Below are 14,928 nucleotides of genomic sequence, written 5' to 3'. Positions count from 1 at the left end.
AGTTGTGCTGCCGAGAGTTTTTCAGGTTATAAAGGTTATTGTATTAAAATTTCACACCTGCTTTATGCTTTACCGCATTCCACTGGTTAAAGAAAAGCTTAGCCTCTTTATAGTCTGTTTCTCACAAATACGGTCAGTGTTAAGTAATTATGGCATGACAAATGTTATTGCGAACAAGACCCCCAGAAAGGAAGTATTTCCTTCAAAACTACCATGTTTACCATTCTGTCCTATTGTCTCACTTCCTATCTCAAAACTGTCTTGGCTGTCTGTTTCACAATGTGGCCAGGACTATACACAAATCTTAAATCCTGTAGTTTTAGCAAAGAATTAAATCACAGTGACAGCTAAACTAAACCCTGACACATTAAATCCTAAAGCATCCTGGGAATTAACAACTTTTAACCATTTTATTAAGTAAAAAGAAACCCAAAGCTTTAATCATACAGGATTAAACAAAATCCTAATCCTATGTATAAATGTATGCACAACTAGGGTATCTTACACAATTATCTTCTGCCCATGAACCCAACATCAGCTGAAGAACACATGTTCTTGACTCCCCAGGGAAATAATTTCATAAGTAAAATATACACTACCCTGTAATGCACATTTTACTGTACCAATTTAATAGCCATATTAACTTCCAAGACCACAGACTTGTTTTCTTATAAAGTAAGAATTTGTTACACAGGTACATACTAGCTGTGTAACAAGTAAAATATTATTAGAAAAAGGAATGTGTGTGATTCACAAAACTTTTGCTGCGTGAATGCGTGCATCTATCAAGTAATCTACCACAAGTTTCACTTGCATTATGATAACTAAACCATCATGGAACTTGTGCAAGTTGGTGGAACCGCCTCACAGCATGCCAGTGGCATCAGAATGTTAAATATTGTTTAAATAGAGGGTGTGTTCTCCCACAGATTTGCCTTCTTGCAAGAAAACAGGAAACTGAACTGTTTCTGTTTTGTTTCCTACAGAGTCAGGCATATGCTGAAAATCCTCCTGCACATTCCGCAAGGTGTTATCACTTTAGTTGCGCTCAGCTACAGTAAGTTACCAACTTTAGTTAACAATGTAAAATAACTAAATTGTCTCCTTTTACTTATTAAAAAATATCACCATTCTTTCTTGATCCGTTTTCCACTTATAGTCAGAGTAAATGCTGGGAGGAAACGAGGATGAGCTTTTGTGACCCCAAGGTTAAGCTACATGGAGACAGTACGTCAAGATGCCATCATAGAATGAGCATTGCCACATAAACTGGGATCCATTTTACACTAAGCTCTCTCTGGAAGATATCAAGCTGAGCAGCCTGATGTCTCCTATCAGATATAAAAAAACAATTTATTTGATTTTATTTTGTTTTTTGGGGGTGGGGGTCGGGGCAACATGGGATCTTTTAAGTTTTTATTTCTGAATTTTAAGCTCATTAAAACAAGGAATTGCAGTGATGGAGAATGGAATATTTTCAATTTTTTGCCCCTAGATCATTCAGAACAAGTTGGAGCTTTCTGCTCCGACCTCGAGACTATTCCTGCACTAGTGTGAATCTTCTGTTCTTCATACCAGGTTCCTTTGTGATCTTTCTGAGCAATATTATTCATTTAGTACAAATTACAGACTGTTCTTTGACCAAGTCCTAATATCTCCTTAAGTGGCTCGGTGTCAAATTTTGTTTAATAATCGCTCCTGTGAAGCGCCTTGAGACGTTTTACTAAGTTAAAGGATAAATGCAAGTTAGAAACATAGAAACATAGAAAATAGGTGCAGGAGTAGGCCATTCGGCCCTTCTAGCCTGCACCGCCATTCAATGAGTTCATGGCTGAACATTCAACTTCAGTACCCCATTCCTGCTTTCTCGCCATACCCCTTGATCCCCCTAGTAGTAAGGACCTCATCTAACTCCTTTTTGAATATATTTAGTGAATTGGCCTCAACAACTTTCTGTGGTAGAGAATTCCACAGGTTCACCACTCTCTGGGTGAAGAAGTTCCTCCGCATCTCGGTCCTAAATGGCTTACCCCTTATCCTTAGACTGTGACCTCTGGTTCTAGACTTCCCCAACATTGGGAACATTCTTCCTGCATCTAACCTGTCTAACCCCGTCAGAATTTTAAATGTTTCTATGAGGTCCCCTCTCATTCTTCTGAACTCCAGTGAATACAAGCCCAGTTGATCCAGTCTTTCTTGATAGGTCAGTCCCGCCATCCCGGGAATCAGTCTGGTGAACCTTCGCTGCACTCCCTCAATAGCAAGAATGTCCTTCCTCAGGTTAGGAGACCAAAACTGTACACAATACTCCAGGTGTGGCCTCACCAATGCCCTGTACAACTGTAGCAACACCTCCCTGCCCCTGTACTCAAATCCCCTTGCTATGAAGGCCAACATGCCATTTGCTTTCTTAACCGCCTGCTGCACCTGCATGCCAACCTTCAATGACTGATGTACCATGACACCCAGGTCTCTTTGCACCTCCCCTTTTCCTAATCTGTCACCATTCAGATAATAGTCTGTCTCTCTGTTTTTACCACCAAAGTGGATAACCTCACATTTATCCACATTATACTTCATCTGCCATGCATTTGCCCACTCACCTAACCTATCCAAGTCGCTCTGCAGCCTCACAGCATCCTCCTCGCAGCTCACACTGCCACCCAACTTAGTGTCATCCGCAAATTTGGAGATACTACATTTAATCCCCTCATCTAAATCATTAATGTACAGTGTAAACAGCTGGGGCCCCAGCACAGAACCTTGTGGTACCCCACTAGTCACTGTCTGCCATTCTGAAAAGTACCCATTTACTACTCCTACTCTTTGCTTCCTGTCTGACAACCAGTTCTCAATCCATGTCAGTACACTACCCCCAATCCCATGTGCTCTAACTTTGCACATCAATCTCTTGTGTGGGACCTTGTCGAACGCCTTCTGAAAGTCCAAATATACCACATCAACTGGTTCTCCCTTATCCACTCTACTGGAAACATCCTCAAAAAATTCCAGAAGATTTGTCAAGCATGATTTCCCTTTCACAAATCCATGCTGACTTGGACCTATCATGTCACCTCTTTCCAAATGCACTGCTATGACATCCTTAATAATTGATTCCATCATTTTACCCACTACCGATGTCAGGCTGACCGGTCTATAATTCCCTGTTTTCTCTCTCCCTCCTTTTTTAAAAAGTGGGGTTACATTGGCTACCCTCCACTCCATAGGAACTGATCCAGAGTCAATGGAATGTTGGAAAATGACTGTCAACGCATCCACTATTTCCAAGGCCACCTCCTTAAGTACTCTGGGATGCAGTCCATCAGGCCCTGGGGATTTATCGGCCTTCAATCCCATCAATTTCCCCAACACAATTTCCCGGCTAATAAGGATTTCCCTCAGTTCCTCCTCCTTACTAGACCCCCCGACCCCTTTTATAACCGGAAGGTTGTTCGTGTCCTCCTTCGTGAATACCGAACCAAAGTACTTGTTCAATTGGTCCGCCATTTCTTTGTTCCCCGTTATGACTTCCCCTGATTCTGACTGCAGCGGACCTACGTTTGTCTTTACTAACCTTTTTCTCTTTACATATCTATAGAAACTTTTGCAATCCGTCTTAATGTTCCCTGCAAGCTTCTTCTCATACTCCATTTTCCCTGCCCTAATCAAACCCTTTGTCCTCCTCTGCTGAGTTCTAAATTTCTCCCAGTCCCCAGGTTCGCTGCTATTTCTGGCCAATTTGTATGCCACTTCCTTGGCTTTAATACTATCCCTGATTTCCCTTGATAGCCACGGTTGAGCCACCTTACCTTTTTTATTTTTATGCCAGTCAGGAATGTACAATTGTTGTAGTTCATCCATGCGGTCTCTAAATGTCTGCCATTGCCCATCCACAGTCAACCCCTTAAGTATCATTCGCCAATCCATCCCAGCCAATTCACGCCTCATACCTTCAAAGTTAGCCTTCTTTAAGTTCTGGACCATGGTCTCTGAATTAACTGTTTCATTCTCCATCCCAATGCAGAATTCCACCATATTCTGGTCACTCTTCCCCAAGGGGCCTCGCACAACGAGATTGCTAATTAATCCTCTCTCATTACATAACACCCAGTCTAAGATGGCCTCCCCCCTAGTTGGTTCCTCGACATATTGGTCTAAAAGTTCTTGTTGTTCAGAGCTGCGAACATGTAGGCACTAGGAATTGCATACAGACTCCCCAAGCTCAATTCACTTAAGGCAATATGCCAACAGAGCAAGGCCAATGTTATTCCATCAGCCTTATCCAAATTGTAATGATACATCTGTGCTGCGCCTACCAGAATTACAGTGATGCCAAGTTAGCAGTACTGACTGGTCTACACTGGTCGCAGCTTGGGATTAGCTGGGAACTGTGTGTCTGTTTACCACTAATGCCAGTGAAACAATTGGAAATGCTCCAACAGATCAAATCTGGCAATGACATTTTAAAGTTAGTGTAGTAGACCATCCAAGAGACTTTTAAACTTTCCATTTATAAAAGTTGCCATTACGATGATTGCAGTTATACTGTAGCCAGTGTCCTGAACTTACACTAGATCAGTTGGAGTAACATGAGGGTAGAAATTGCTCCCCACCCAAAACGGGTGCTCCCAACCTGTTTTGATGGTTTTACCAACTCTGTGGTTCAGGTCGACTCTTGCGCGACATTCGGCTCTTTGCATTTTTTCTTTTGATCCAAAAGTCGGTTTTACTGGTGGTAGTGACTGTACCTGAGGGGCAAAGACGCAGCAGTGACGGCAACTGAGGGACGGAAGGCGGGTGTGGAGCAGGTTCACCGCCACGATGACATCATCACGGCGCCGCGTCACCATGGCTCTCCCCTTCACGAGCCTCCGCGATTTTTAAACTTCGGGCCACCAGGGAGGGTTTCGGCTGGGCCAGCGGCCTGGGAGGGGGTGCCAGGCTGCCTGCCTGTTGGCCGCCCGGCCGAACACAGGGACATAATTGTCGGGCCAACATGGCAGTCGGCCGACAAAACAAAAACATGGTGGCAGCGCCAGTGCATCCTCCCCCTTCGGGGAAGCCGCACTGGACCACCAGGAAAAAGCTTGTTTTGGCACTGCCGGGCAGGCTGAAGATTTTCGGAGGGGAATGTCGCCGTCGGGGGGGCGGGGGGGTGTTAGATCGGCAGTGCGCACAGTAATGACGCACTTACCATGGATCAGCAGAGCGGTAGGGGAGGGATCGGGCACCACCGGGAAACCTCGCAAGGGCTAGCAGCGCCATTCCATGAAAAGTCAGCAGCCACTCCACTCCACTCCACTCCAGTGCGTGGCCGTCGATTTGCTGTGGTAACAGGCCTGAAGGAGAGGGGCAATTCCAGCTTCACATGGACAAGGCGCAGTCTAAATGGTCTATAACACGGGGGCTCGATGTGAAAAGACAGTGCGTCAATCCACTGTCCCATTTCAGTTTAGTTTTTAGATATTTTCATTGTACATTATGTCATCATCATCATCATCAATACATTAGGTATTGCATTTGGGGCATCAATTGTAACGGAGGCTGAGCTTAGCAGAATTATACACGATGCAGATCCTGGGATGAGAGGGTTGTCCTATGAGGAGAAGTACAGTGTTCAACAGAGTCTGGGAAAAATATATTCTGCTAAAAAACAAGAACAAGCTAAACACTGATGGGACACCATGGATTAATAAAGCCATAAAGGGAAAAATTGAGGATAAGGAAAGAGGCATACAGTAAGTATATGGACAGCAGGAGAGAGTATGATAAGGGAAAATATGAAGAGATAAGGAAAGAATTCAATAAAACAATTAGGAAGGCAAAGAGGAACAATGAAATTAAACTATCGAGGAACTTAAAACAAGATAGTAAAATATTTTACAGGCATATCAACATAAAAGGAAGGCCGGGTGGGAATAGGGCCACTAAAGGATGAACGGGATAATACCACAGGCAGTGATAGAGAGATGGCAGAAATATTAAATAATTACTTTACCTCAGCATTTATCAGGGAGATAGAACAGGTGGACATAACATTGGATCACGAGATTACTACACATTTAATAGTTCATTAGAAAAAGGTGTAGTGCCAGAGGACTGGCGGACAGCTGACATGATACCTATATGTAAGAGAGATAGAACATGTCCAGGGAACTATAGACCAGTCAGCTTCACATCGCTGGTAGGAAAAATAATGGAAACCCTACTAATGGAGAAAATAGAACATCTAGAAACCAAAAATATTATAATGAATAAACAGCGTGTATTTAAAAGGGAAAATCTTGCTTGACTAATCTCATTGAATTTTTTTGAAGGGTAAGAGAGAGAATAGACAGGAGTAATGCAGTAGATGTAATTTATCTAGATTTTCAAACGGCCTTCGATAAGGTACCACATAATAGACTGATGATTAAAGTCAGAGAATGTACAGCTAGCAGGCTTCAAGGCAGAAAGCAGAGTCAGGGTAAAGGGTAGCTATTCACAATGGCAGAAGTGGGTAGTGGTGTTCCACAAGGATCAGTGCTGCTCACAATTTATATTAACCATTTAGATTTTGGAATCAAAAACATAATTTCTAAATTTGCGGATGACACCAATTTGGGGGGGGGCGGGGGGGTGGAGGGACAGTTAATACTAAGGAGGACTGCAATAAATTACAGGAAGATATTAATAAACTTGCATAATGGGCATATAATTGGCAAATGAAATTCAACACAGATAAATGTGAGGTACAGGTGCAGCATCAAGAATCCGGAGTTCCGGAATCCGGGACGATCAGTGGCAGGGTCGTCCGGTATCCGTAAAATGTTCCGGAATCCGGACCCGACGACCCTGCCGACGTCAGGGGGGTCCCGCCGCTGTCTGACCTCGTGCCTCACCTCGCCGCCCCTTGACTCACCACCACCGCCTTTATCCCGGGGCTTCCTCGCTGGCTCGCCCGACGACCTCCTCAGTAGGGCCGGCCCGCCCAACAGCATCCTACTTGGGGGAGGCCCCGCCCGACACGAACATCTCCTCGATGGGCCCCCGACGACCTCCTTGGCGGGCCACGGACGGCCCGAACATCTCCTTGGCAGGTACTCCCCATCCCCCCCCCCTTTCCGATGTTCCGAAATCTGGAAATACCCGAATCTGGACTCGGGTGTTTCCAGATTCGTGACTTCAGAAAGCAAACCGAAAGGCCAGAAAAGCCCGGAATCCGAACAGCCTCAGTCCCAAGGGTTCCTGAGTTTAGGCGCTGCACCTGTATTACATTTTGGTCGGAAGAATAGGGAGGTCGCTTATTACTTGGAGGGTGTGAGTCTGGGTGGGGTAGAGGAACAAAGGGATCTCAGAGTACAAATACACAAATCACTAAAAGTAGTGACACTATAATAAGGCCATAAAAAGCAAACAGAGCGAAAGTAGTGAAGTTACGCTAAACTTATATCGAACCTTGTTTAGACCACACTTGGAATACTGCGTACAATTCTGGTTGCCATATTATAAAAAGGATATAGATGCACTGAAGGGGGTGCAGAGAAGATTTATAAGGATGATACCAGAAACCAGGAAAGGATGAACAAGTTGGATCTCTTTTCATTTAAAAAAAGGCTGACTGGTGACCTAATTGGGGTATTTAAAATAATGAAAGGTTTTGCTAAAATAGACAGAGCGAGAGTGTTTCCACTTGTGGGGAAGAGCATAGCTAGAGGCCATCAATATAAGATAGTCACCAAGAAATCAAATTGGGAATTCAGAAGAAACTTCTTTCTGCACCGGATAAGAGCTCATGGTGTTGGGGGTAATATATGAGCATGGATAAAGTTTTGGCTAACTCATAGAAAACAGTGAGTCGGGATAAATGGGTCATTTTCAGGTTGGCAAACTGTAACTAGTGGAGTGCCGCAGGGATCAGTGCTGAGGCCTCAACTATTTACAATCTATATTAATGACTTGGATGAAGGGGCAGAGTGTATTTGTAGCCAAATTTGCTGACAAAATACAAAGATAGGTGGGAAAGCAAGTTGTGAGGAGGACTCAAAGAGTCTGCAAAGGGATATAGATAGGTTAAGTGAGTGGGCAAACATTTGGAAGATGGAGTATAATGTGGGAAAATTTGAGGTTATCCACTTTGGTAGAAAGAATAGAAAAGCAAAATATTATTTTAATGGAGACTACAGAATGCTGCAGTGCAGAGGGATCGGGGTGTCCTCGTACATGAAAAACACAAAGTTAGCATGCAGGTAACAGCAAGTAATTAGGAAGGCAATTGGAATCTTGGCCTTTATTGTAAGGGGGATGGAGTATAAAAGTAAGGAAGTCTTGCTACAACTGTACAGGGCGTTGATGAGACCACACCTAGAGTACTGCGTACAGTTTTGGTCTCCTTATTTAAAGGAGGGATATACTTGCATTGGAGGCAGTTCAGAGAAGGTTCATTCGGTTGATTGCTGGGATGTAGGAAAGGTCTTATGAGGAAAGGTTGAGCAGGTTGGGCCTGTACTCATTGGAGTTTAGAAGAATGAGAAGTGATCTTATTGAAACATTGAACATTCTGAGGGGGCTTGACTGGGTAGATGCAGAGAGAATGTTTCCCCTCCTGGGGGAATCTAGAATTAGGGGGCCGAGTTTCAGAATAAGTGATCACCCATTTAAGACGGAGATGAGGAGTCATTGAATAAATTCAAGGCTGAGCTAGACAGGTTCTTGAACTATAGGGGAGTGAAGGGTTATGGGGAACAGGCATGAAAGTGAAGTTGAGACCAAGATTGGATCAGCCATGATCTTATTAAATGGCTGAGCAGGCTCGAGGGGGCGTATGGCCTACTCCTGCTCCTATTTCTTATGTTCTTATGTGGAACTCGACACAGAAAATGTAATTAAACTGAATTATTTTCTTTTTGTATAAAAGTATACAAATAGTTTAGAATTTAGAAAATACCCTTGAATTTTGTGCAATTTTCTAAGATCAAGAAACACAGGTAAGGGGCCAAAGCCCATAGTGTAGTATAGGAAAAGGCCATTCAGCCCCTCGAGCCTGTTCTGCCCATCAATTAGTTCATGACTTATCTGAACCTCAACTCCATTTGCCTGCCTTTGTTTCATATCTCTTGATACCCTTAATCAACATAAATCTATCAATCTCGGACTTGAACATTTCAATTGACACCCAGCATCCACAACCTTTTGGGGCAGCAAGTTCCAGATTTCCACTGCTCTTTGTATGAAAAAATGCTTCATTGTTTCTCTCCTAATTGGCCTAGATCTAATTTTAAGGTTATGTGCTTGGATTCCCCCACCAGAGGAAATAGTTTCTCTGTACCCATCCGATTGAATCCCTTTATTATTTTAAACACACTGATTAGATCACCTCTCAACCTTCTAAACACAAAGGAATACAAGCCACATTTATGCAACCGATACTCATAATTTAACCCCATCATTCTGTGGTTAGTGTCAAATGTGGCTCAGTGGGTCACACACTTGCCTCTGAGTCACAAAGTTGTGGGTTCAGATCCCACTCCAGGAACTTGAGCACAAAAATCTAAGCTGATACTCCAATGCATTGCTGTTTGTGGGAGTTTGCACGTTGGCTGCCGTGTTTCCCACATTGTAACAGTAACTCATCATCATCATAGGTGGTCCCTCGAATGAGGATGACTTGCTTCCACACGAGTTCACAGATGTTTCAATGAAGGATCCGATGTGCCAGTCCTGAACTCCAGTTGAGGGGGTGGAAGATGCCTGTGCGTGGATTTTTTTAACGTGTGGTGACCGTTGCACACCAGCCACCACACGGGCTTGACAGAGCTCGGCCTTTATCCAGTGGCAATGATTGAACCAGGATGACTGGAGACCTGCTCTGCTGTACTGACCTAGTGCGCACACATATCGCAGTGTGAGCTGGCTCATGCTGCCCCGGGCCTTCGGCTCTACTGGGCCCTGTACCCTCATTCACCGCACCTCCACCCACGATGTTCCCGGCGCTCCAGCACTATATTTATAGCCCCGACCTGCGGTGACTACATTGGCTATAAAGCACTTTGAGACGTCCAGTAGTCGTGAAAGGCGCTATATAAATCCAAGGCTTTTTTTCTTTGTGAATCTGCACTGTTTCTGCTCCAAAGCAAATACAGAGCATACATTTCCTGAGACAAAGACAGAAAGTGTTGGAAATACTCAGCAAATCAAGCGAATACAGTCCTGCACTTGCTTAAAATCTGTTACATCTCTGAAACGTCGACCTGAAACGTTAACTCTGTTTCCCTCTCCACCAATGTTGCCTGACCTGCTGAGTGTTTCCAGCATTTTCTGGGGTTTTTCAGATTTCCAGCATCCGTAGTATATGTTTCCTCAGGTTTGGTGCCCAAAACTGAATGCAGTGCTTCAGATGGGGTCTGAGCATAGATACTCCCCTATTCACCATGCTAGTGACCTCCTCAGAAAACTCAAATAAATTAATCAGAGATTACCTACCCTTCACAAATCCATGCAGACTCTCTTTGACCAGCTGACACTTGTCCAAGTGCTCAGTCACTCTGTCTTTGATAGATTCCAATAACTTCCACAAGTTTGATGTTAAACTGACGAGTCTGTAGTTACCTGGATTCTCCCTCTCAAATAATAGTGACATTTTCAATTTTCCAATCCAAAGGCACAATTCCAGAACCTAGAGAGCTTTGGAAAATTATGAGTAATGTATCTGCCATTTCCTCACATTTCTTTTAATACCGTGAGGTGGAAAACATCACGTCATAGAGATTTATCTATCTTCTCCATTACCATTTTCTTTATTTCTATTAAATCCATAAAGTTCCTCCCCATTGTCTTATTTTTCGGTTCCCTTGTACCTTTGCTATTGTGCGGGCTAACATTCCCCCTTTACAACTTTCTTTCTCTTAATGTACAGTATTTGTGTCAGAAAAAGGACACCAAACAGCGTAAAGAGAAGATTGGATGAATCACATTGTGGTGAGGTAACACCAAGGTTAGGATTGTAGACTGTTGGAGGCAAGAGATTCCACGGTTTTGACATCTTGATAAAGAATGAGTTGGAGTAGGAGGAGATTGCAATAAGTCTTCATTCCAGTAGACTGGAGGTGTGGGAAGTGGAAGAGCATTTATGATGGCATATTTGGAGCTTGAGAGGGGAGAGGAAAGTTCAGACCTTGCTGATCACAGCAAAATTGATAAAATTAAGACAAGTAAGGTTATGATAAAATGATGTTGAAAGCTTGAGATGTGAGAACCAGGCCACAAATTGACCCTGCATGAGAGAAAACGATATTTAAAAAATTCTTGTATTAGGTATCGCTTTAAGATGCAATGATAGCAGTTTAGGGACAATAGAGAATAATTGCTATTTTTCATTCAATTTGGACTTTGAATTTAAGTCACTGAGGCTGGCGACCGGTGATTTTACAAACAGTGAAAACGAGAATTAAACAATTCAGGTCTAAATCAATTTATTGAGGTGGGTTTAAGACATTGGCTTCCGCACTCTAACCTTAGTTAAGTTGTTCTAAATGAAAATGCAATCTTAAACTTTCTGTCGGCAGCACTGGACAGACAGTATTAGAGCGCGGTCATTGTGTTTTTCAGAGGCCATGTACCGGTTTATTTCCCAGTATCTCCATTAAAGTTCGCTTTCGCTGTCCGGGATTACACTTTATTCATATTACTGCAAAAACCAACTGCATAGGACAAGGAGCTCTTACCTTCTCTCTGGATGAATTTATTCTTCTCGTCCTCATTTCTCCCGGGATCGATGCTGATTTCGGCGGAGCATTTCGTTGGCAATGGCTTTTACATGGAGCTCTCCCCCACCACCCAATCCCATCATGTCGCGTCTGGTAACATTTATAAATTATTCCGTGTGTTTATATAGGCACATCAGAGGCTTGCAGCAATATTATTTGAACGCTTCTGCACAAAAGAAAGTAACATGGGTCTCTGGTGAGGGAAACTGACTAGACAGGAAACTGACGGACAGGCGGACTGTCAATCACAAAGTGGGCGCAACGAGGCGCGGGACAATGCAGGGTTCTGGGGTCTGCAATCGGCGAGGGTGCATCGATTCCGCACTCAACCTCCCTCTCCGCTTTCTGTATCCCACATGCGCGTTTGCAATTGAACCTTTTCGCTGGGCGTCAACCTATCCCAAGTTTCCTTCTCCGCGTTTGTAAATAATGCCGTCTCTAAGTAAATTATCCCTTTACATTGATTCGTCATTTTTCACCACTGTCTGTATATTTTTTGCCGCGTCGTACAGCGTTGGCGTAATTTTTTGCAAACTCACATAAAATAAAGTCTCGATGTTTTTTTCTTTGGGATGGTTGAAGACACATTCTGCTTGCAGATGATGTACACCTTTTGAAACTTTAGTTCCTATATTTAAAAAAGAACATTTTTTTAAATCTTAATGCTTAATTGCAGTGTTTCTTTTGAATGCTGGTGAATCTCCAATGGTGTTGCTCATCTCTAGGGCAAAGTTGTGTGATTGTTTCGCCGCTAACTGGCTCTGCCCCTTTTAAGGCTCCTGACTCCCAAGAATTACAGTTTCTTGTAAATTCCTCAGGTCAATTACAGTTCAGTAAATTACTTGTAATTTTCAGGCTGCGGGATGAAATGATTGGTTTGCATCTTGTCTGTTTGAACTTTACTATGTGCAAATTGGCTGCTGCATTTGCCTACAAAACAGTGACTACATATCAAAGGTAACTCACTCCCTGATGTCCGAAGGACCTGGCTGGTGCTGTATAAATGCAAGTCTTACTGTAACAAAACTTGGCACCTGGAGTGTGATGGGCATGTGGTCGATGCAAGAATTTGATGTGTAAATGAGCCAATTCCCTATGGCATTACTCACAACGAGTTAGAGGATACTTTATTTTACAGCAATAGGGATTATTATCAATACAATACAATGGGGTTTGTGTTTAAGGGTGATTTAATTCAAAAAATCACACTTTTAAAACCTCTAATATATTAATTGGAGAAAAGGGATGGTCTAACGTGTCTAATCGAATTGCAATTAATGTCAGGGACATGGTGACATAGAGCACAGCAGTTAATGATGAACATTTGGATAATTTAGGAATTTTCCATACAGAATTTGGATTATCTCAATTGAAACTGTGTAAAACTGTATAAAGAGTGAGAACATTGCCAAATTCTTCTTGGGGATCTGGGTTTGAATCCAGAGCAGACTGATGAAATGAAAGGTTTCTTTCTCTCTTGGCTATAAGGGTCCTACATGTAGTGCCTAATTCCTCGTGAACTTGACCCGACAGAACAAAACCATCCGAATTTAGCAACCTCACTAAGATCATAACAATTACTGATGCGTAAATTCAAACAATGTCACATTGGTGCAGTAGAGGCTGTTCTTCTGCGGTTGGGTCTAAGATACATTGTAAGGAAGAGCAAAGGGAGCTTTATTTTGCAGCTAACAGTGCTGGAGTGGACCTGGAAAGTGTTCACATCTGATGCTGACTGGAAAAGTGTTCTGCTCCCCAGCACTAACGACCCTGACCCTGATGAGAATAAAACATAGCCAATTTTAAATACAAATAATGAAAAGGTGGGTGCAATATTAGCATCGACAACCTTCCTGAACTGAAGCCAGAGAGATGTTAAGGCATTTTTAGAATATGAAGGTGAACCGGGGGGCAGTGCTTCGGAGGAGACCCATGGCTTACTTATGAGATGCTTAGTATTCCTGCTGCATCACTCCTAATTAGGACACTGGAAATCGTGGATAGAGCACTTGGCAAACACCTTTTTCAAACAACTCTTTTCAGGTTACCATAGAACTTCTTGACGGCACAAAAACATAATTATTAATTTGCTTATATTAAGCTTTTAATACAGTAACTATATGTTATAAAACAATTATACATTTGTTTACTTTAAAACATTTAATACTGTAACTATATGCCATAAAAACAATTATTGATTTGTTTACATTCAGACAACTAGTGAGAAGAAGGATCTGAAGGATATCCTTATTAGGTGGGAAATTGTGTTAGGGAAATTGATGGGATTGAAGGCGATAAATCCTCGGGGCCCGATAGTCTGCATCCCAGAGTAATTAGGGAAGTAGCTCTAGAAATAGTGGATGCGTTGGTGATCATTTTCCAACAGTCTATCGACTCTGGATCAGTTCCTATGGACTGGAGGGTAGCTAATGTAACACCACTTTTTAAAAAAGAAGGGAGAGAGAAAACGGGTAATTATAGACTGGTTAGCCTGACATCAGTAGTGGGGAAAATGTTGGAATCAATTATTAAAGATGAAATAGCAGTGCATTTGGAAAGCAGTGACAGGATCAGTCCAAGTCAGCATGGATTTATGAAAGGGAAATCATGCTTGACAAATCTTCTGGAATTTTTTGAGGATGTAACTAGTAGAGTGGACAAGGGAGAACCAGTGGATGTGGTGTATTTGGACAAGGTCCCACACGAGATTGGTGTGCAACATTAAAGCACATGGTATTGGAGGTAATGTACTGACGTGGATAGAGAACTGGTTGGCAGACAGGAATCAGAGAGTCGGGATAAACGGGTCCTTTTCAGAATGGCAGGCAATGATGAGTGGGGTGCCGCAGGGCTCAGTGCTGAGACCCCAGCTGTTTACAATATACATTAATGATTTGGATGAAGGAATTGAGTGTAATATCTCCAAGTTTGCAGATGACACTAAACTGGGTGGCGGTGTGAGCTGTGAGGAAGACGCTAAGACGCTAAGAGGCTGCAGAGTGACTTGGACAGGTTAGGTGAATGGGCAAATAATGGCAGATGCAGTATAATGTGGATAAATGTGAGGTTATCCACTTTGGGGGCAAAAACACGAACGCAGCAGATTAGGAAAAGGGGAGGTGCAACGAGACCTGGGTATCATGGTACATCAGTCATTGAAAGTTAGCATGCAGGTACAGCAGGC

At 42.9% G+C, this 14,928-nt stretch overlaps 1 protein-coding gene across 1 annotated transcript in view; it reads right to left on the bottom strand.

The window, feature by feature from the left end:
- LOC139279289 (transmembrane protein 200A-like) overlaps positions 1-12,116 on the bottom strand; it is a 29,508-nt gene extending 17,392 nt beyond the window's left edge. The window contains exon 1 of the mRNA XM_070898416.1: positions 11,703-12,116. The gene's annotated coding sequence lies outside the window, so the exon portion shown is untranslated. The remainder of the gene's footprint in view (positions 1-11,702) is intronic.
- Positions 12,117-14,928: the final 2,812 nt, after the last annotated feature.

Source organism: Pristiophorus japonicus, chromosome 14, assembly GCF_044704955.1.
Source record: "Pristiophorus japonicus isolate sPriJap1 chromosome 14, sPriJap1.hap1, whole genome shotgun sequence".
NCBI classification, from domain to species: Eukaryota; Metazoa; Chordata; class Chondrichthyes; family Pristiophoridae; genus Pristiophorus; species Pristiophorus japonicus.
Note: the sequence above shows the minus strand (reverse complement) of the source record. Positions and strands in the feature narration are given on the sequence as shown.